Here is a 20,669-nt window from a genome sequence, read left to right as displayed (position 1 = left end):
CCTGCCTGCCGCCATCTTTTCTCGAGGACATTTTTCTCGAGGGAGGGAGGGAGGGAGGGGGAGAGAGAGAGAGAGAGAAACATCGATGTGAAAGGGACACATTGAGTGGCTGCCTCCCACACGACCCAACCAGGGCCTGGGACAAACTGCAACCGAGGTAAGTGCCCTTAGCGGTATCCAAACCGGGGTCTCTCTGGACTGCAGGCCAACACTCTAACCGCTGAGCCAAACTAACCAGGGTGGGACATTCTTGAAGATAGACCACATGTTAGGACACAAAGTAAGTCTGTACAAATTCAAGAGGATTGAAATCATATCAAGCATCTTCTCAGATCACAATGGCATGAAAATACTCAAAAACATTCAAACACATGGAGGCTAAGTAGCATGTTATTAAACAACGAATGGGTTACCAATGAGATCAAGAAAGACATAAAAAACGTCCTGGAAACTAATGAAAATGAACACATAACAATACAAAATCTATGGGACACAGCAAAAGTAGTCCTGAGAGGGAAGTTCATAGCAATACAGGCCTACCTTAAGAAAGAAGTAACATTTCTGATAAACTATTTAACCCAGCAACTTAAAGATTTAGAAAGAGAACAAAAAGAAAAAGCCAGAGGTTATAGTAGAAGGAAAGAAATAATAAATATCAGAGCAGAAATAAATGACATAGAGACTAAAAAAAAATACAAAAGATCAATGAAACCAAGAACTGGCTCTTTGGAAAGATAAACAAGATTGATCAACCAGTAGCTAGACTCATCAAGAAACAGAGAGAACCCAAGTTAATAAGATCAGCAACAAAAGAGGTGAAGTAACAATGGACACCGCAGAAATACCAAGAGTTGTAAGAAAATACTATGAACAAATTACATGCCAACAAATTTGACAACCTGGGTGAAATGGACAAATTCTTAGAATCATATACTAGTCCAAAACTCAACTGGAAAGAGTCAGGAAACCTAAACAGACCAATAACAAGGAAATAGAATAAAATCCCAGCAAACAAAAACCCTGGTCCGGACAGCTACACTGGGGAGTTTTACCAAATATTCAAAGACGAGCTATCACCTATTCTCAAACTATTTCAGAATATTCAAGAGGAAGGAAGACTTCAAACTCTTTATGAGGGCAGCATAATCCTAATCCCAAAACCAGATAAAGACACTACAAAGAAAGACAATTACAGGTCAAAATCCCTGATGAACATAGATGCCAAAATCCTCAACAAAATCTTAGCAAATTGAATCCAGCAATATATTAAAAAAAATTATACACCACGACCAAGTGGGATTTATCCCAGGGATACAATATTTGTAAATCAATACATGTGATGCACCACATAAACAAAGTGAAAGATAAAAATCATGTGATCATATCAATAAACACTGAAAAAAGCATTTGACAAAATCCAGCATCCATTTTTGATAAAAACTCAGCTCTACTGTTGGTGGTGGTGGTGGTGGTAAGGGGGGAGTGCATTGGTAATGGGAGGAGGGTGTCTATGGGGGAAAAAAGAGAAACTTCTGTAACAACAACAACAACAACAAAATAGCTAGGAAAACCTCATGGGAAAAGTAGTAATGAGAAAGACTAGCTTTATTGGATTTGAATATTACTGCAAGGCATCTATAATTAAAACTGGTATTGGCGCCTGATGAGATAGACAGACCATCGTAATAGAATAAAATTCTAGGAATAGACCCAGGTATATATGGAAATTGCATAGATAATAAAGGTGGCATCTCTTTTCCCTTGTCTAAAAATATACTTTTAAGATAAATGATGTTGACAACTGGTTAGCTAATTGTAAAAAAATAAAATTGGCTTTGTGTGTTACATGTACATCATCAGAATAAACTCTAATTGGGTCAGAGATCTAAGTGTTGAAAAAATATATAAATAATAGAATTAGATGCATTATCTAGAAGCAAGAAAAGATTGAATTTATCAATGACTTTTAAACATATTTGCATAGCTATGAACAAAATTATAAGACAAATGATAAAGTGAGGGGAAATATTTGCCCCTTAAAAAAGAGGGGGTTACATTTTTTACTACACAAACCACTCTTAAAAATTGAATTAAAAAAAAGACTTAGCCCTGGTTGGTTTGGCTCAGCGGTTAGAGTGTCAGCCTGAGGTCCTGAGAGACCCGGGTTTGGTTCCCGCTAAGGGCACGTGCCTCGGTTGCAGTTTGTCCCCGGCCCTGGTTGGGTCGTGTGGATGGCAACCACTCGATGTGTCCCTTTCACGTCGATGTTTCTCTCCCCACCCCCCCTTCTCCTTCCCACTCTGTCTGAACAAAATATCGAAAAAATGTCCTCGGGTGAGGATTAAAAAAAAAATGACCTAAAACCCAATAGAAGAAAATGGCAAAACACATGAATAGGTAAGTCTCAGAAAAAGCTCTACAAATAGACTTTGCACATGTGAAAAAAGTGCTCAAATTAAAACTACAGTGACATACATTTTTCACCTATCAAAATAACAAACATACAAAAATTGGGCAGCACACACAGTTGGCTAGGCTCTGGGGAAATAGGCACTCACACCTTGCTGAAGGGGGTCTGGAATGGTATATAACTTTGTATGGAGGGCCCTTTGGTAGTCTTTATCAGACTTACACACATTTACTCATGATCCAGCAGGCCCCATTGTATGAATTTGCCTTGAAGATAAATCTTCACAAATACAAAGCAGTGTCTGCACAAGGTTATGCCTCACAGTATATATAGCAAACTGCTGTCAGCTATTGGTTGGAAAAAAGTGTGGTAGATCCACAAAATAGAATATTATTGTTCAGCTGTGAAACATAAGATGTATCCATGTGCATTAATGTGATTTCCAGGTGGTATTAGATTTGATTTGGAGGCTGATAGGGACTTAAGATGTTAAAAAATGTATATTTATGGTCATGCTCTATTTATAAGTTTGTAACTTAAGTGTATGTGTGTATAAACAATATTTTGTAGCTGTGTTCATGGAAAGGACCTTTTATGTTCTGACACCAACAACCAGTTCTGTTCCAGTGACTTGCAGTTCAGTTCAATTCTGACACCACCTACCTGGAATTAGTATCAAACTCCACAGGTTAAGGGCATAGTTCTGCACAAGAATGCCCCCTCTTTAGAATGCTGTAAGTCATGGGGACCACCTGCACTTCTGATCACCTGGTTATAATTTGGGGGTTCTCATGACCCCCTCAGGTTCAATAATTTGCTAGAATGATTCAGAAATCACTGAAAACACTATACTTATTATATTTTCATTATAAGGGACACAAATTAGAAATAACCAAATGGAAAAAAAAAACATAGGGCGAGTTCTAGAGTGGAGGGGTGAGGAAGAGATCCAGTTTCTGTGACCTCTCCTCATGGAATCTGGGCCCTCCTACCACATCATTGTGTTCACCACTAGGAAGCTCTACTGAGAATTAGTGCCCAGAATTTTTATTGGGGTTTCATCACATAGGCATGATTGAACAAAATCTCAGTCAACCTCCCCTCCCTGGAGGTTCAGCTGGCCCAGAATTGCATTTTGTCTTTCTGGTAACCCAGCCTCCATCCTGAAGTTTTAAAGGCCCCCTCCCCCGTGCTCTGAGTCATTTCATTAGTATAACGAAGACTTCTGTCACTTAGGAAATGCCAAGGTTTTTTGAAGCTCTGTGCCAGGAACTGGGGGCAAAGACCAGATTATTTATTATATCATAGACCTAGAAACAAACATAACAAGCCTTGAGATCTTGTTTTCTAAATATCATTCCCCATTGATAGGAAACTAGAGCTTCTTAGAAAAATGGATGATTTCAGAGTTGGGGAAGGGAGAATAACAAATGGGCCTGGATCATCTTGTTGAGCAAGTAGGTTCTCAATGACTGATGCAATATGTCAAAAGGACATAAGAATCAGCTTGAAGAGTTTCCCACAGGCCAAATTTGGGACAATTTGAGCATTAAAAATGAGTGTAATGATTATATAATGAACATAATGGATTGTATTACATCAAGTTAAAAGAAAATCAATCCTTGTGCTGTGTAAACAAAGGGAAAGCACAGGAGAAAGTCTGCAGAAAGTTTCCAGATAATGAATATACAAGGCATAATAGACTTGTAAAGTCACCCGTTTGCCATCCCCAGTGTAATAATGGATTTAAATAAGGATTGGGTGAAATGTCTTTGGGGAATAGATATTTACATAGTCTCAAAATAACATCCTAGAAACAAAACCAATTAGACTTGCTAAAAATAAATTAGTGGAAAAAAATACTCCACAGAGTATTTACTAATTACAAGGGGAAAAATGTACCTTTATAAGTGGGGTGATTAGGTGACTCCTACTTCTACCAAAGAATAAATTTAGCATCATCATTTGTATTAAAACTTGACCTAATGAGCTTCCTGATACGATGTGTAGCAAGATGTATATGCCCTGACTGGTTTGGCTCAGCAGTTAGAGCGTCAGCCCGTGGACCAGAGAGTCCCAGGTTCAGTTCCCGCTAAGGGCACATACCTTGGTTGCAGTTTGTCCCTGGCCCCAGTTGGGGTTGTGTGGGTGACAACCACTTGATGTGTCTCTCTCACATCGATGTTTCTCTCTCTCTCTCCCCCCACTTCTCCCTCCTGTTCTACCTGAAGATAAATGCAAAAATGTCTTCGGGTGAGGATAGAAAAAAAGATGTATACAATATTTATCCAGTGTTGTATCAAAAATGTTTTAACCTGAATCTAATGGGGAAACAATCAGACAAATCCAGAATGTGGGACAGTCCACTAGACAACTGGCCAGGCTCTTTCAAGTATCAACATCATAGCCTGGCCAGTATGGCTCAGTGGTTGAACATCAACCCCTGCACCAAGAGGTCGTTGGTTCGATTCCCGGACAGGGCACATGCCCAGTTTGTGGGCCAAATCCCCAGTGAGGGGCATGCAGGAGGTGGCCAGTCGATGCTCTCTCTCATTGATGTTTCTATCTTTTCTCCTTCTCCTTTCCTCTCTCTAAAATTAATAAAGAAAAAAAATGTTTTAAAAGTATCAACATCATAAACAATAATGACAACAATAAAACATAGATGGGACTGTTCTAAGATTAAAAAAGAGTAATGAAATATAACCAAAAACATTGTATAAACTTGGATCTTGAATCAAAGAGAAAAAGCCACTGTCTGGACATATGAGGATATTTGAAATGGATTTTTAAATTACATAATACTGCATTTAAAAATGTTTCTTCATTGTAATGATGGTGTTATAGTTCTGTAGAATCATGTCCTTTTCCAAGTGAATTATGTAGTTTTTTTTTAATCCTCACCTGAGGCTATTTTTTCATTCATTTTCAGAGTGGGAGAGAGTGATAGAGAGAGAGAAAAAGATTGATGTAAGAGAGACACATTGGTTGGTTGCCTCCTGCACGACCCCAGCCAGGGCCGTGGACTGAACTGCAACTGAGGTACATATCCTTGACCAGAATCAAACTCGGGACTCTTTGGTTCGAGGGCCATTGCTCTAATTGCTGAGCCAAACTGGCCAGGGTGAATTATGCAATATTTTGAGGGTGAAGTGGCATGGTGTTTGCAATATACTTTCAAGTGGTTCAGGAAAATTTTATTTACACACATACACACATGTGTATTATATATGTGATGTGTGTGCATGGATGGATGGGTAGATAGATAATGGTCAAGCAAAAGTGGTAAATCTAGGTGAAGGGAATATGGATCTTCATTTTACATTTCAGCTTTTCTTAGGGTGTGAAATAAAAAGTATAAGGGGAGCTACTTTCTTTTATGTCCCTAAAACAAAACAAAAAACTAGTATCAACCGAATGATAAACTTTTATTTTATTTTATTTATTTATTTTTTTTAATCCTCACCCGAGGATATTTTTCCATTTTTTGTACAGATAGAGTGGGAGGGAGAGAGAAGAAGGGAGAGAGAGAGAGAAACATCGACGTGAAGGGACACATCGAGTGGCTGCCACCCGCACGACCAACCAGGGCCGGGGACAAACTGCAACCGAAGTACGTGCCCTTAGCGGGAACCGAACCCGGGTCTCTCCAGACCGCAGGCCGACGCTCTAACCGCTGAGCCAAACCGGCCAGGGCCCGAATGATAAACTTTTAAAAATATTGCCATTTGAGACTATCTCCTTTTTTTAAAAATTTTAATAAACACCTTTATATCATGAGCTAAGATAGGAGGGAAGATAAGTTATTTGCCTTTCCGGGCCTTGATTTTCCTCAGGGAGAACCCCAGCTCCTTGGCCTCTACCACACAGCCGTGTGCTTGGCCACACTGGCCTAGGCTTGAAGCCATGCCTACAGAAGCTTGCCCTGCTGGAATTGCTCCTTGAGAAGACTTCTGATTTTGGCATTCTTTTTCCTCTCATCATATTTCTTCTGAATTTTCTTTGGTCGTTTTTTGTTTAAAATCTCTGCTTGAGTCAGCTTGGTCCCCTTGTTGCAGCCCAGGGGCAGTGTTTAGTGAGACTCGTACCCCTGTCGGTATGGTGTGCTGTCACGAAGCAGTTCTTTACTAGGGTCTAGGTGAGGACCAGTTTGTCGTGGGATGCATTGTAGATAACATCAGTAATCTCTGTTCGCTCTGAGCCTCAGGGGAAGTCGCCCACATCCAGCCTCAAGGCTCTGTGTTTCTTGTTGCTTCCCTGCACGTGGACTGTGTATGCGGCTGGTCCAATCTTCGTGTTGGCAGCAGGGCATCCCAGCTCACATTTTCACTTCTTGTAGGGCTTTCTCTTGCCCTGATCTTGTGGCGCTTGTGCCAGTTGTCCAGAGAGATGCCCGTGGCTCAGCGCCAGCTGGAAAGAGCTATCTCCCCCCGCTTTTTTTTCAATCTTCACCCAAGGATATCTTTACATTTATCTTCAGATAGAGCAGGAAGGAGAGAGAGAGAGAAACATCGATGTGAGAGAGACATATTGATTGGTTGCCACCCACACGACCCCAGCTGGGGCTGGGGACAAACCGCAACTAAGGTATCTGCCCTTGGCCAGAATTGAACCCGCAACTCTTTGGTCTGCAGGCTGATGCTATAACCACTGAGCAAAACCGGCCAGAGCTATCTACTCTTTTTTGATAGGACTAGTTGGTGAATGACTAGTTTTGAATTATATAAGGTCTCAAATATGTATTCAGTGAGGGCCCTCTTATTTTACTCAGGGTGGCGCCCCATATGATAACAAATGGTAATTTAAGTAAATAAATTTAACATTAATTTTGCCTAGTGAAAAAAGATTTTTTTACTATAAATAAACATAACTGTAATAATGAAAGTTTAGAAAATACAGAAAGGGCAAAAATCTACCAATAATTCTATCTCCCCAGCAAAATCATTGTTCATGTTTGAAATCTTTATTAAAATGTTGTTTTATATACACCTAAATCTCTATTTTATTATTAAAATTTTTGTCATATTCTCAGGTAGTCTTTATAACCTCATTAAAAAATATCACAGAAAAATCTTTCAAAAGTAATGAATACTGATATAGCCTGTGTTACAACAGGGATTGCTTTTGGGAAGTTATAAAAGCTGCTTTATTTTGAGTTTTACTGTCCTTTCCAACCTGCACAGGAAGGAGAACACCTTCCCTGTTTGGGATGAAAACTCTGGCAGATTTGTGACTTTTCTAGTCATTTTTGGTAATAAAGTATTATAGGCACTTCAACACACAAAGTCTTAGTTTGACAGTAGAATGTATAGTCTTATGTGATACTAAGTAATACCAAATAAACTAAATCAAAATTTCCAATTTAATTCAAAGTGAAACTTCTCTCCTGTTCATCATCTACTTTTTGGCCTATTTGCTAGCTTCTGTTTTGGATCACATTAGGATTTGGAGAGTGGATGGGGCTGGGCAGGAGAGAGAGAAATGGGAAAATTATTACTTGGCACTGTCATAAGATGACTTCGTGCTCTCTCTCATCATCAGGGGTTTAAAATGGACTCTTAGCCCTAGCTGGTTTGGCTCAGTGGTTAGAGCATTGTCCTGTGGATCAAAGAGTCCTGGGTTTGATTCTGGCCAAGGGCATGTACCTCAGTTGCGGTTCATCCCTGGCGTCGGTTGGGGTCATGCGGGAGGCAACCAGTTGATGTGTCTCTCTCACATTGATGTTTCTCTCTCTCTCTTCCTCTCTCCCACTGTGTCTGAAGGTAAATGGAAAAATATCCTCGGGTTAGGATAAAAAAAAAATAATAAAATGGACTCTTATAGTAGCCTTTCCATTGCTTCTTTGGAGACATTTTCCATGGCTGTCTCCTGACCTGATTTCTTGCACCAAGCAAGTGTACTCTGAGAAGTGTACTTCTTATGGTTGCTTGCTCCTTTCTCTGAGCCCTGTGTCTCTGGCTTCCTTTCCTTTAAGATCTTTTATCTGTTCTCCTCTCTAGTTGCCCATTGGTCAGGATCTAAGATCTCCCCTATCTCCACCCTGCCCCCAAAGGAACACTCCTGAGTTCTTTACTCTGGGAGGACAGGCTGGTTCCTGCCTAGCAGCACTGCTTATTTGCTGAAACAACCAGTTAGTCCTTTTGCTCTCTGAATTCCCTGGGCAGAAGTCATTCACCAATCTGTGGTGCCCTCTGTGTGCCCGGGTGAAATAGCTTCTTTGAGGGGCGCTTCTCTCCCCTGGGGCTTGAGGTAAGGGTTAGGTACCCACCCCCACAGGCTATCTCCATTCGAGATAGAGAGGGGAACTCTAAATACCTTACCGACATTCTCCAAAAAAATCTTTAAAAATCCTCTCTCATTATCTCCATACTCTCTACCCTTTTTTTTATGCTCACCCGAGGACATTTTTTTTTTTTTGCATTCATCTTTGGATAGAGTGAGAGGGAGAGAAGGAGGAAGAGAGAGAGAGAGAAACATCGACGTGAGAGAGACACATCAAGTGGTCACCACCCACACAACCCTAACCAGGGTGGGGACAAACTGCAACTGAGGTACATGCCCTAAGCAGGAACCCAACCTGGGTCTCTCTGGTCCGTGGGCTGACGCTGTAACCGCTGAGCCAAACTGGCCAGGGCTACTCTCTACCCTTTTATGTCCTTGATATGAATGAGGCATTTTTAAAGCTGTTAAACTGGTTCTTAGATATTTTCTTTGAAAATTTATAACTTGATCTAACTCTTACTTTGGAATTTTATTTAGTACCCTGTTTACAGTTTCAAAAATTCAAAGAATACAGCCCCCTGTCCTTATTCTTCCACAGTCTACTTTTCACAGATAATCACAGTTTGCAGTTGGCAGTATTCTTCCAGGTACTTTACTGACTTACAAACATGCCTGTATTTTCAAATAACTTTGTTATTTTTTTGTCTGCACAGATGGGATCATTTTATACTCCATGTCTACAGACTGCTTTTTTTACCTCACATGACAATTTTGTCAAACAGATCTGCCTTAATCATTTTATTTTATTTATTTATTTATTTTTCTTTTTTATTGATTTTAGAGAGAGGAAGTGAGAAGGAGAGAGAGATAGAAACATTGATGAGAGAGAACATCCATTGGCCGCCTCCTGCAAGCCCCCTCACTGGGGATCAAGCCTATAACTTGGATGTGTGTCCTGACTGGGAATCTAACCAGCGACCTCTTGGTGCATGGGTCAGTGCTCAACCACTGAGCCACACCAGCCAGACATGCCTAATTCATTTTAATATTTATGTAGCAGTCCATGGTTATGTGCCATAATTTATTTGATTCTTGTTGATTAACATTTAGATTTTTTTCTAATTCCTATTAATGAGCACACTTGGTTTTATGTATTTTGTAGCTGGTATAAATCTATCTCAAGAATAAATTTATAGAATTGAAATTTATAAGTCAAAGGGAATTTCGTAGTTCATAGATATTTCAAAATTGCCCTATAAAAAGTAGAAAATGTTTTCATGTCTTCTTACAGTATAGGGGAGAGATGAGAATGTCTATTTTTCTATACTCTTGCCACCCCCCAGGTGTTACCAATCTTTTAAATTTTGCCAACCTGAAAAACAATAACCTGCTTTTAATTTACATTTAATTTTAAGTGAGATTGAACAAGTTATTATTATTGTTCTTTCCTATCAATCATTTCTTTCTGGAGTTAGACAAACTACAGGGTCTGAGAGCACAGTCCCCAAGACTGCTTTCACTTATGACACCAATTTTGGGGCATTTCTAAAAATTACCCTCAGGTTGATGATTTGCTAGAAAAACAGAACTTACTTAACGCTGTTATCTTCATGGTTGCATTTTGCTTCTGGTAAAGGGTACAGAAAATTAGCCAGAGGAAGAGACACATAGAGCAGAGTTGGGAAAGCATTTCTTTGTTGTCCTCAGGCCATGGTACCCAGCATCACTGTTTGACAATACACATGGAGGATTGCCAACCCAGGAAGCTCGCCTGAGCTCGGTGTTCACAGTTTTGTTTTTTGTTTTGTTTTTAATCTTCACCTGAGGATATTTTTACAGTTACCTTCAGACAGAGTGGGAGTGGGGGCGGGGGGGGAGAGAAACATCGATGTGAGAGAGACACACTGATTGGTTGCTACCCACCCGACCCCAACCAGAACCATGGACTAACTGCAACATGCCCTTGGCCAGAATCGAACCCGGGACTCTTTGGTCCTCAGGCTGACACTCTAACCGCTGAGCCAAACCGGCCAGGGCTGTGTGTCCACAGTTTTTATTGGGGCTTCATTGGGTAGGCATGACTGACTGACTGCCCACATGGTTGCACTCAGTCTCTAGCCCTCCATCCTCAATTTGACATGAGTCACCTCGTTAGCATAAACTGTCAAGTGCAGTCTGAGGGGCCCCCATGAAGATCAGACTAGATACTCCTATCACTCAGGAAATTACAAAGGTTTAGAGGTTACTTTCCAGAAACAAGGGACAAAGGCCAGATTCTCTTTGGCAAGACCAAATTCTTTGTTACACACTGTCCTATATTCACTTTTATATTAGGACGTTTGCCTTCTGTTATAAAGCTCTAACCAAAAAATATTCCAATGAGTATAAAATACTAAACTATAGTATCCAAAAAGATTTTCCTTTTTTTTTTTTTTGGTTAATCCTCACCTGAGGATTTTTCCATTGATTTTTAGGTAGAATGGAAGGGAGGGATGGGTGCGGGGATGGGGGAGGGGAGAAAAAAAGAGAAAGAAATATCAAGGTGAGAGAGACACATCGAATCGTTGCTTCCTGCATGATGAACCTACAACCCAGGCATGTGCTCTTGACCGGGAACTGGACCCAAGACCGTTTGGTCTGTGGGCCAATGCTCTAACCACTGAGCAACAAAAATTTTCTTAATTTAAAATTACCATTTGTTTTTTCTTTTGTTGCAACATTTGTATAATTTTATGAACCTTAATTAAAAAATCTGAGTAATTTTCAGTGGTAAAATGTCTTAGAATAGGATAGATTTCAGTGCATGAGATAACTGATTTAGATAGATTTCTGGATTTTTCTACCAGATTAAGAAAAGATATTTAGCCCTGGCCAGTTTGGCTCAGCGGTTAGAGCGTCGGCCTGCGGACCAAAGAGTCCCAGGTTTGATTCTGGCCAAGGGCACGTATCTCGGTTGGGGTTTGTCCCCGGCCTTGGTCAGAGTTGTGTGGGAGGCAACCAATTGATGTGTCTCTCTCTCATTGATGTTTCTCTCTCTCCTCCCGCTCTATCTGAAAAGATAAATGGAAAAATATTCTTGAGTGAGGATTAAAAAAAAAAAAGATATTTAAAAGATATTTAAAACTTTATTTGTAGTGAGTGAAGAATTTAGAATTATTTTTTCCCCAACTCTGTTGAGGTATGATTGATAAATAAAACTTGTATATCTTTAGGTTGTACAACGTGAGTTTTTTTGTTTTTATCCTCACCCGAGGACATTTTTGTATTTATCTTCAAACAGAGCAGGAGGAAGAGAGGGTGGAAGAGAGAGAGAAAGAAACATCAACGTGAGAAAGACACATCAAGTGGTTGCCACCCATATGACCCCAACCAGGGCCAGGGACAAACTACAACCTAGGCACCTGCCCTTAGAGGGAACCGAACCCGGGACTCTCTGGTCCACGGGCTGACACTCTAACCCCTGAGCAAAACCAGCCAGGGCTACAACGTGAGTTTTTGATAAGTTTATAATGTGATGATTTGTACATGTATACATTGTGAAATGATTGCCACAATCATATTAACACATCCATCACCTCACATGGTTTCCTTTTTTTTAAATGAATTAATTTAATTTTGTTACAGATGTTTCCCCCCCACTGATTTCTCCCCTCCCCCTCCCTCCCCACCCTGTCCCCAACTTTGTTGTCCATGTCCATTGTTCATGTATACATGCATATAAGTTCTGTGGTTTATCTCTCCCCCACCACCCCCTCTTCTGGGGATTGTCAGTCTGTACTCCACTTCCACGTCTCTGGGACTACCCTATTCCTCAGACTGTTATGTTCATTATATTTCACAAATAAGTGAGATCATATGATACTTGTCTTTCTCTGTTTGGCTTGTTTCACTTAGGATACTACTCTCCAGGTCCCTCCATGTCGTCTCAAAGGATAAGAGATCTTCCTTTCTTACAGCTGCATAGTACTCCATTGTGTATATGTACCACAGCTTTTTGTCCATTCATCTACTGATGGACATTTGGGCTGTTTCCAGATCTTAGCAATTGTAAATAGTGCTGCTACGAACATGGGGGTACATATATGCTTTCTGATTGGTGTTTCAGGCTTCTTAGGGTATATTCCTAGAAGTGGGATCACTGGGTCAAATGGGAGTTCAATTTTTAATTTTTTGAAGTAACACCATATTGTTTTCCATAGTGGCTGCACCAGTCTGCATTCCCACCAGCAGTGTATTAGAGTCCCCTTTTCTTTACACCCTCACCAACACTTGTTGTTTGATGATTTGTTGATGGCGGCCATTCTGACAGGTGTGAGGTGATACCTCATTGTTGTTTTAATTTGCATCTCTCTGATGATTAGTGATGTTGAGCATTTCTTCATGTGTCTCTTGGCCATTTGTATGTCCTGTTTGGAGAGGTGTCTATTTAGTTCCTGTGCCGTTTTTTTAATTGGGTTCTTTGTCTTCCTTTTGTTGAGTTGTCACATGGTTACTTTTTTTGTGTGTACTTGAGAACACAGTATCTAATCTTAGCAAATTTCAAATATATAGTAAGAGTTTGGAACAATATGTGGGTACATTCTTTCTTTGCTTTTTTATCTTATGTCCATTAGAGGGCACTAGAGAAAAGCACTAATGAAAACTGGACATCCATGTAAAGTATTGTTTGAAATGAAATGCTTTTGGAATTTATGAACTTTAAGAAGGTGTATGATATTTCAGGTGATAATAAAAAATCTCATAAAACCATTAGAGCTGGTGTATAAATATATTTTTTCCAACTTCACTACAACATGAAAATAAGTCACCAACTTTTGTTTTATATTATTGTTTGGTTATGGCAGAGTTTCCAAATATGACTTGTTTTCATTTTATATTGGATATAGTATACTAAACTCAGTGGTGGATGTTATTACTGCTTGGCTTTTCATTTTCATATTTTTGCCATTTTCTTTGGGGTTCGTTCACACATGTTCCTGGGCTGCTTTCTGCCTGATCATCATTATGTATCACACTAAGTTTCCTGAGCTGCTGCTTTAGAGGACCCTCTAGTGCTTAAGAGCAGAGCACTCCTATTATAAGACCTCTTTTTGAATAATACTAACTTTAATGAGGTCACACTGTCTCAGCTTGTGTGTCTATTGGCAAGTTATTTCATTCTCTGTGCTTCAGTTTTCTCATCTCTGAGTGGGGTTAATAATAGCAACTGCCTTCTAAAGTTTTTATGAAAATTGTCGACCAGTGGTTGTTGGCGCCAATTCAACACCAACAGGAATCCCCAATTTGGGGTGCAGTGAAGAAGGAAACTTTATTCAGTGGAAGTGGCTCAATTATGAAACAGCTCAGCTGTGGAACAGCATCACTGTGAGGTGGCCCTCAGGTGAGGCCCCTCTCTGCCTAGACAGCTCTGCTCTGGCCCAGTCTGCCCAGTCTGCTCCCTGCCAGTCTGGCCTACTCTGCCTTTGTTTGCTCTTCTCTTGCCCTCTAAGATATCTTTGGTGTTTCAACTCCAGCCGGAGAAAAAGTTTTTAGTCCTAGGTGGAAAGGGCAAGTGCACTCCCAGAACCAGAGGGGATGGTGACTTATGTAGAGAACAGTCCCTGCTCCTGGTCCCTGATTGATCTGTCTTCATGCAGATGAGGACTCCAAATCCTCATAGTTTGATTGGTCCAAAAAGCACTGTCCTGATTGGTCAGAATGGATTGCTCCAATTGGTTGGTGAATATGCTAATTAGGATATAGCTGTGTGGCTCTGATTGGACAGGGAATATCTCAGTCTTATTGGTTGAAATATGATTCCAGAACTCCTTTTTGTTGTTGTTGTTGAATATGTTTTTATTGATTTTTTTTAGAGAGGAAAGGAGAGAGATAGAAACATCGATGTGAGAGAGAAACATCGATTGGCTGCCTCCTGAACGCCTTCTACTGGGGACCAGGCCTGCAATCTGGGCATGTGCCCTGACCAGGAATCGAACTGGGACCTCTTAGTTCATGTGACATCGCTCAATCCACTGAGCCACACCGGTTGGGCTCCAGAACTCCTTTATAAGGGTCGGCTCAGACTGCAGGAACACAGCACAGGCTAGGGCAGTTCAGTGTGGAAGGAAGGCAACTTTATGTAGGCTTCTCCCTGAATCGTAGTGGCTGCGAGGCTCTGCTTTTAAATTTCAACCCAGTTAGCTATCAGGAGCCCTTCTTGATGGTATCTTCTTTCTTGGTGTTTATAAGATCAAATAAGTTTATCCATCTAAAACCTTTATTTTCTTGCCTGCCACATAGTATGTACTTGATAACTATTAACTATTATTGTTATAAGAAGATGTCTTCAAAGGGGCTAGGTTTGGTTCAGCTAGTATACCACTGTAATATTTTACCTCCCTCCCTCAGCAGCAAGGTCTAAGACAGTAATTCTAGGGCTGAACAGAATTTGAAGGGTGGGAGTGATGTTCAAGAACAAGAGAGCCAGAGTTTGAAACATTGGAAAGTTAGGAAGACAGGTGCAAAAGTGGTGTGCTAGGGAACATTGCGTGTTTTGGGGAACTGGACACAGTTTGTATGTGTAGAGTTGAGTGGGGGTGGAATGTGTGGAGAGGTGAGATACAGAAGTAAGGCAAGGGCAGTACTCTGGGTCCTTTTCATGCTCTGTCATGGGGTGTGAACTTTATCTTAAAGGACATGGAAAATAGTGTGTTCATTTGATTGACTAGGATGAGTGGGTTGGGGCTGTGAGGGGAGAGGGTGTTCCTGTGTGTTAGTACAGAGTATTAGGAGAAATCAGAGTACACATTGACTTATGTTATCCAGTCCTCAAAATGACCCTGATGTCCATACACCTTCGCTTTGCCATTTCACAGGGTAAGAAAGAAGCTTAGAGAAGTGTAGCAGTTTGTTCAAAGTCAGACGGCTGGCTGGTAAGTGGTGGGGGTCAAGCCTAGACTTCATCTCTTTGTGTCATGCCTCTCTGTTGCCTCCTCAGGGGAGAAATGGTTTCCAGAAGGGAAGTTAGAAGAGTTTGAGTAGAGAACAATGAGTCAGGATGAGCCCGACAATTCTTAGGTAATTTATATTTTGTTTCTCTCTTGTTATGATTTGTAAATGTAAAGGGGATTGCTATCTTTTTTTCTGCTGTAAGTAAATATTGCTAAACACTCCCCACAGTATGTTTTAGTTAAGAAGACAAACAGTGATATCAGTATCATTAGTATTGAAAATAAATGGTGACTGCTTGGTAATTACTCACTAGAGAAACATTTCCATTTACAAGAGGGTTTCATGGTTCCAGTTCTGGTTATAAAGCTGCATAGTACCGCAGTGAAATAACATGAAGCCAGTTCTCCTTTCATAATTGTTTTTAAGATTTTCAGTGTTTACACAGAAACAAAAGGTGACATCCCTTCAACTCTGAGACACTGCCTTAAAATGGGCCTACTCACCCGTGCCCCGTGCAGGCAGCCTTCATAGTGAATTCCTTAAGTCAGGTTATCCAAAATAGAATTACTGAGTCAGAGGAAAACCATTTGAAGGTTCTTGACACACCTGGTCAAACTGCTTTTCAAGAAGTTCACAAAGCAGCCTTAAAACCTAGTACACACAAAGAACTTTGAGTCCTGTTCAAAATTGGTCATTTAAAAACTGAGCTCTGACAAGTGAATAGTCGTAGGTAGGAGATTCCTTCATTATAGAAGTAGGAACCTGCAGAAGTGGGGTAAATTGCAGCAGGTGGAGTTTTAATTACACCTGAAGAAGACTTGATAATGTTGAAAGTTTCGGGATCTAGAAGGAGTTACTGAAAGAAGTGAGACTGTTTTTCTAGAGCTAGAAATAGCTGTCTGGTGGTTTTGAGGGATTTCTTCATTTATTTGGTCAACATTTACTGAATGCCCACCCTGTGCTGGCATGGCTCCATGCCTAGACAGGCTGACTGTATAGAAAAATGACCTAGAGATTTTGTATCCAACATCTCCTGCATGAATTGGCAAGGAAGGGAATCACCTGATGGTAAACAAGGATCAATAAAATAAACAGTTTTATTTTTATTTTATTTTTTTTTCCTCACCCAAGGACATTTTTCCATTTTTTGTTCAGATAGAGTGGGAGGGAGAGAGAGGAAGAGAGAGAGAGAAACATCGACGTGAAAGGGACACGTCGAGTGGTTGCCACCCGCACAACCCAACCAGGGTCAGTGTCAAATAGCAACCGAAGTATGTGCCCTTAGTGGGAACTGAACCTGGGATTCTCTGGTCCGCAGGCCAACGCTCCAACCGCTGAGCCAAACCGGTCAGGGCAATAAACAGTTTTAAAGAAACAATCAGAAACACCTTTCCCCCCCCAAAAGAAATGTATGCCTTGGTCATGAAAAGCGTGTTTGTTGCAAAACACCTGTTTGGCATTGTCCAACTAGGTGGGATTTTACCTTAAGATCATTAAAACAACACTTTTTTGCCTTGTTTTTATCCTAGGCAATTTTGGGGTGGTACTGTGGTTTCTGGGATGGTGGTGTGAAAATGAATTAGGTAATATTGTATAATGTCTTTTATTTAAAAAAAAAAAAAGAAAGAAAATTAGTACCACTTTTTACTCCCGTCATTACATAAGATTCATATAGTCTATTCTGTTTATAAAGAACTTTTCACTGATATATATATAGTCATTTTCTCAAGCGCTTAGGAAGTTAGCTTATAATCAGGTTTTCTTTTTTCATGTTGGGAAATAGCAGTTTGGAGAGGTTTTCTTTCAAGGCAAGTGTGATGGGTTTGGGAGTTGGGGAAGGGGTGGAAGTAGAGGAGGGAGGCAGGCAGATCATTTAGCTTGGCTGTTGCAGTTGCCCCTTAGAAGAAAGCAAGGCTTTGGGCAAAAGGAATGGCATTGCAGATGGGGAGAACAAATATGTTGGGAGTTAATACCTTGTTAAATATGGTATACAGGTGAGGGATGAATAAAGGCTGACCAGTCTGGGATCTTCATTTATTTCTGCTTTGGCTGTGTAACAGCTATATAAAAAAAAAATACATAGGTCTTATGTCATTGTTATATTGTTGTATTCTAGGCAAACAGTGAACAATGTCTGCGGCTAGGAGATTAGAATTTGAATGGTGCTTTGACTTCCTCTGGGAGTATTATGAACCATTGTATTTCTTTTTAGAAATAAAGTTGCTGCTACATATGGTATATAAGATTAAACTGCCATAAAGGCAAAGAATGATAAATGTTGTTTGTTCTGAGTGCTCAAGACTTTTAATCATAGCCTCTGATCTCTTTCCATATAAACTTTGTGTCTAAATTATTGAATCTGGATAGCTACACTCACATTTTATAACAGATAGTTTCTCTAGTGATGGGACATGGATGACGTTCGTCGCCATTTGTTTAAGAGGATATTTATTTCATAGTGGTCAGAAGTTTGTTTTGTTTTCAACCACAAGAGGGTGTCTGTAGAGCACAGTGGTCAGAGGCCAGTGTCATGGGCTGGGTCCAATGTTCGGTTTATGTGGCCTTTGTGGTAAGCAAGTAAGCTGGTGATGTTTTTATGGTGACAGTGGCTTTCAAGAGTAAATACTGCCACCTTTCAATTTTTGCATCATTAGTAAGGACTTACAGTAACGTGCTATGGAATTACTTCAGACATTGAAATGCAGTCTATGTCAAGGTTGGTTAATTTTGCTCCACCATAAGACTTCCTTTTCAGCTCACTTCTTTGATTTCAGGTCTGAAATAGACTTTTATAAAAGCCAAAGGATTCTTTAAAAAAAAAAACACAACGAAACTTAAAATAATAACTGGAGCCTTTTAATTTATTTAAAATGCCCAGCATCAAACTGATTAGTTTTATAGTAGATAAGAACAAATGATTGATGTTTGTTTATAAGTTTTTTCAGTTCCATCTGAGAATGTGCAGTTGAAGCAAAATTGTTCATTAACTTTGCATTTTTATTACACTTAGTAGTTTGGAATGCTGACCTTGAGAACAGATAGAACTAACTGGGTTTGTTGCTCTTTTGGTACATTTGACTCTCTAAAGTCTTTTTCACCAACCTCCTATTTCAAAGTGAGTTGCTGAAGTAACAAAAGGCAGAGGAGTTAACTCTGAATTTGATCGGTTTACCTTTCTCTATTTTAAAAAATATTTAATCTGTTTTACATTTTAAATAGAGAACACTGAACGTTCACAGAAATAGAGTGATACCGGGAATCCCTATCACCTATTGCCCACCTTCAAACGTGGACCATCCTCCCTTCTGTATTAGTTTGATGCAGATCTCAGACGTCTTGTCATCTGTGAGGTATTTTCATTTTAGGTGGAAAGGGTACTGCTGTGGGTCTGCTCACTGATTCACTGGGGGCTGGACATTGGAAATGGAGGCACTGAGGGTAGTCTGGGGCTTGGGTGGGCTGCTGCCGAGGTGAGTTATTTTGAATTTCTTCAGCTCTTACTAAGATCTGATGAGTGTTTCCTCTGAAGTGGAGCACAGACTGTGTGTTGATTCGAAAATATCGAATAGCCCTCTACCATCTTCCAAAAAGACATTGAGATAGCTTTAAAAAATACATATAATAAGATTTAAAAAGAGGAAGAAACCAGTGCAAAGGGTGAATGAAGGTCATCTTGTAATATGAAGCCACTTGCAAGACCTTTTACAGTGATTTTGTGGTATGCTGTGGAATTTTCTAGTGGTCAAAGTCAAAAGAAAACAATCAGTTTCATCCTTCAGATTTCTTTCTATTACTGAAGACAAATTTCCTCACAGGATCTTCTAAAGGAGCCACTGGGGCGTCAGGTGGAAGTGGTGGAGTAACTTGGTCTCCAGCAGACGGTGGTCTGGGCAGCCCAGAGTACTTTTTGGACTTGTATTTGGGGTTTGCAGCTACAGTAACCCATAGTAGCTATAATTTATTGAACTCTATTATCTATCAGGCACTGTGCCAGGTGATTTTATTTCATTTAATCTTCAATACATTTCTGCTCTATAGATTCTACTTCCTCCCTTTTTCAGTCAGAAATGTGAAATTCAGAGAAATAACTTGCTGAAGTTATGCAGTGGTTTGTACTCAGTGTGCTAAAATGTTTAACATATAGATACGGTACCATTGTCATTAGCTAGTTATAATAATAGGAAAGGAACAAAAGGATGGCCAGGCATAAGCATGGCATTTGGGCAGCTTCACCAGGAACCTGCAGCTTGACACTCCCCAGGGAAGCACCAGTCCGTTTCCTGATTACTGGGGGGAAAGGACTGGACAAAGGGGAAGGTGGGTGCATGCACAGTGAGCCAGGGTGACACAGGGAAGGTGCCTGTCAGTCAAACCCCGGAACCAAAATCATTGGTTGGGGGTGGGGCAGGGCCAATGCAAGCCTGTGAAAATTTGGGAATATATAATTCCTGAGACAAAGGAGGTTGTGTTCTTGGCACTCTTGGCTCTTGGCTCTCTGGTTCCTCTTTGGCTTTGCTCCTGCCCATGCTCCCTCCATAGTCATATGGCCCTGCAGATCCCACACACAGTGGACTGAAGGACTGCAACTGGGAACACAGGCTACACTAGCTTAACGCTGGACTGGGTACTGCTCCAACATGCAACCAAAACTCTGAGCAGTGACTTTGATCCCAGCCCTATTGAAATCACAACTACACCTTCTTCCATGGCAGGACAGAGGGAAATGGGACCTTGGGAACTCAGGGATGTAATTCAATAGAAGTGAAGCTTTATACAATATCCTATCTTCCTGAGGGGGCCTCTGGAAATTCTTATTCCAGTGATACCCCAAGAATCCCACTTCCACCAATAACAGATACATGATTATTGATTATGTTTTGTGGGTATATGTGTTTGAGTATGTAGCTACCTTTTTTGGGGAAAAAAAAAATAGTAACAAAAAAAACCAGACTGCTAGTCTTTAGATCATAATGTGACTGGAAATGTGATCACTTTAGAGAGAATGGGGTTGTGGGCCATGGTTTGTGATGAACCTTTTTATCCATACTACCTGTTCATGGTTGTTGTGCTGATATTTTCATTGCACATTGCCATTTCTGGCTTTCAT

General features: G+C 40.4%; 1 protein-coding gene and 1 pseudogene across 2 annotated transcripts in view; one reads left to right on the top strand and one right to left on the bottom strand.

Annotated features, from left to right (window-relative positions):
* LOC118641781 (S-adenosyl-L-methionine-dependent tRNA 4-demethylwyosine synthase TYW1) overlaps positions 1–20,669 on the top strand; it is a 159,205-nt gene that overhangs the window by 16,744 nt on the left and 121,792 nt on the right. The window lies entirely within an intron of this gene.
* Positions 6,214–10,244, bottom strand: LOC118641496 (annotated as a pseudogene).

This window comes from Molossus molossus, unplaced genomic scaffold, assembly GCF_014108415.1.
Source record: "Molossus molossus isolate mMolMol1 unplaced genomic scaffold, mMolMol1.p scaffold_m16_p_3, whole genome shotgun sequence".
Lineage (NCBI taxonomy): Eukaryota > Metazoa > Chordata > Mammalia > Chiroptera > Molossidae > Molossus > Molossus molossus.
This window is presented reverse-complemented; position numbering and strand designations above follow the sequence as displayed.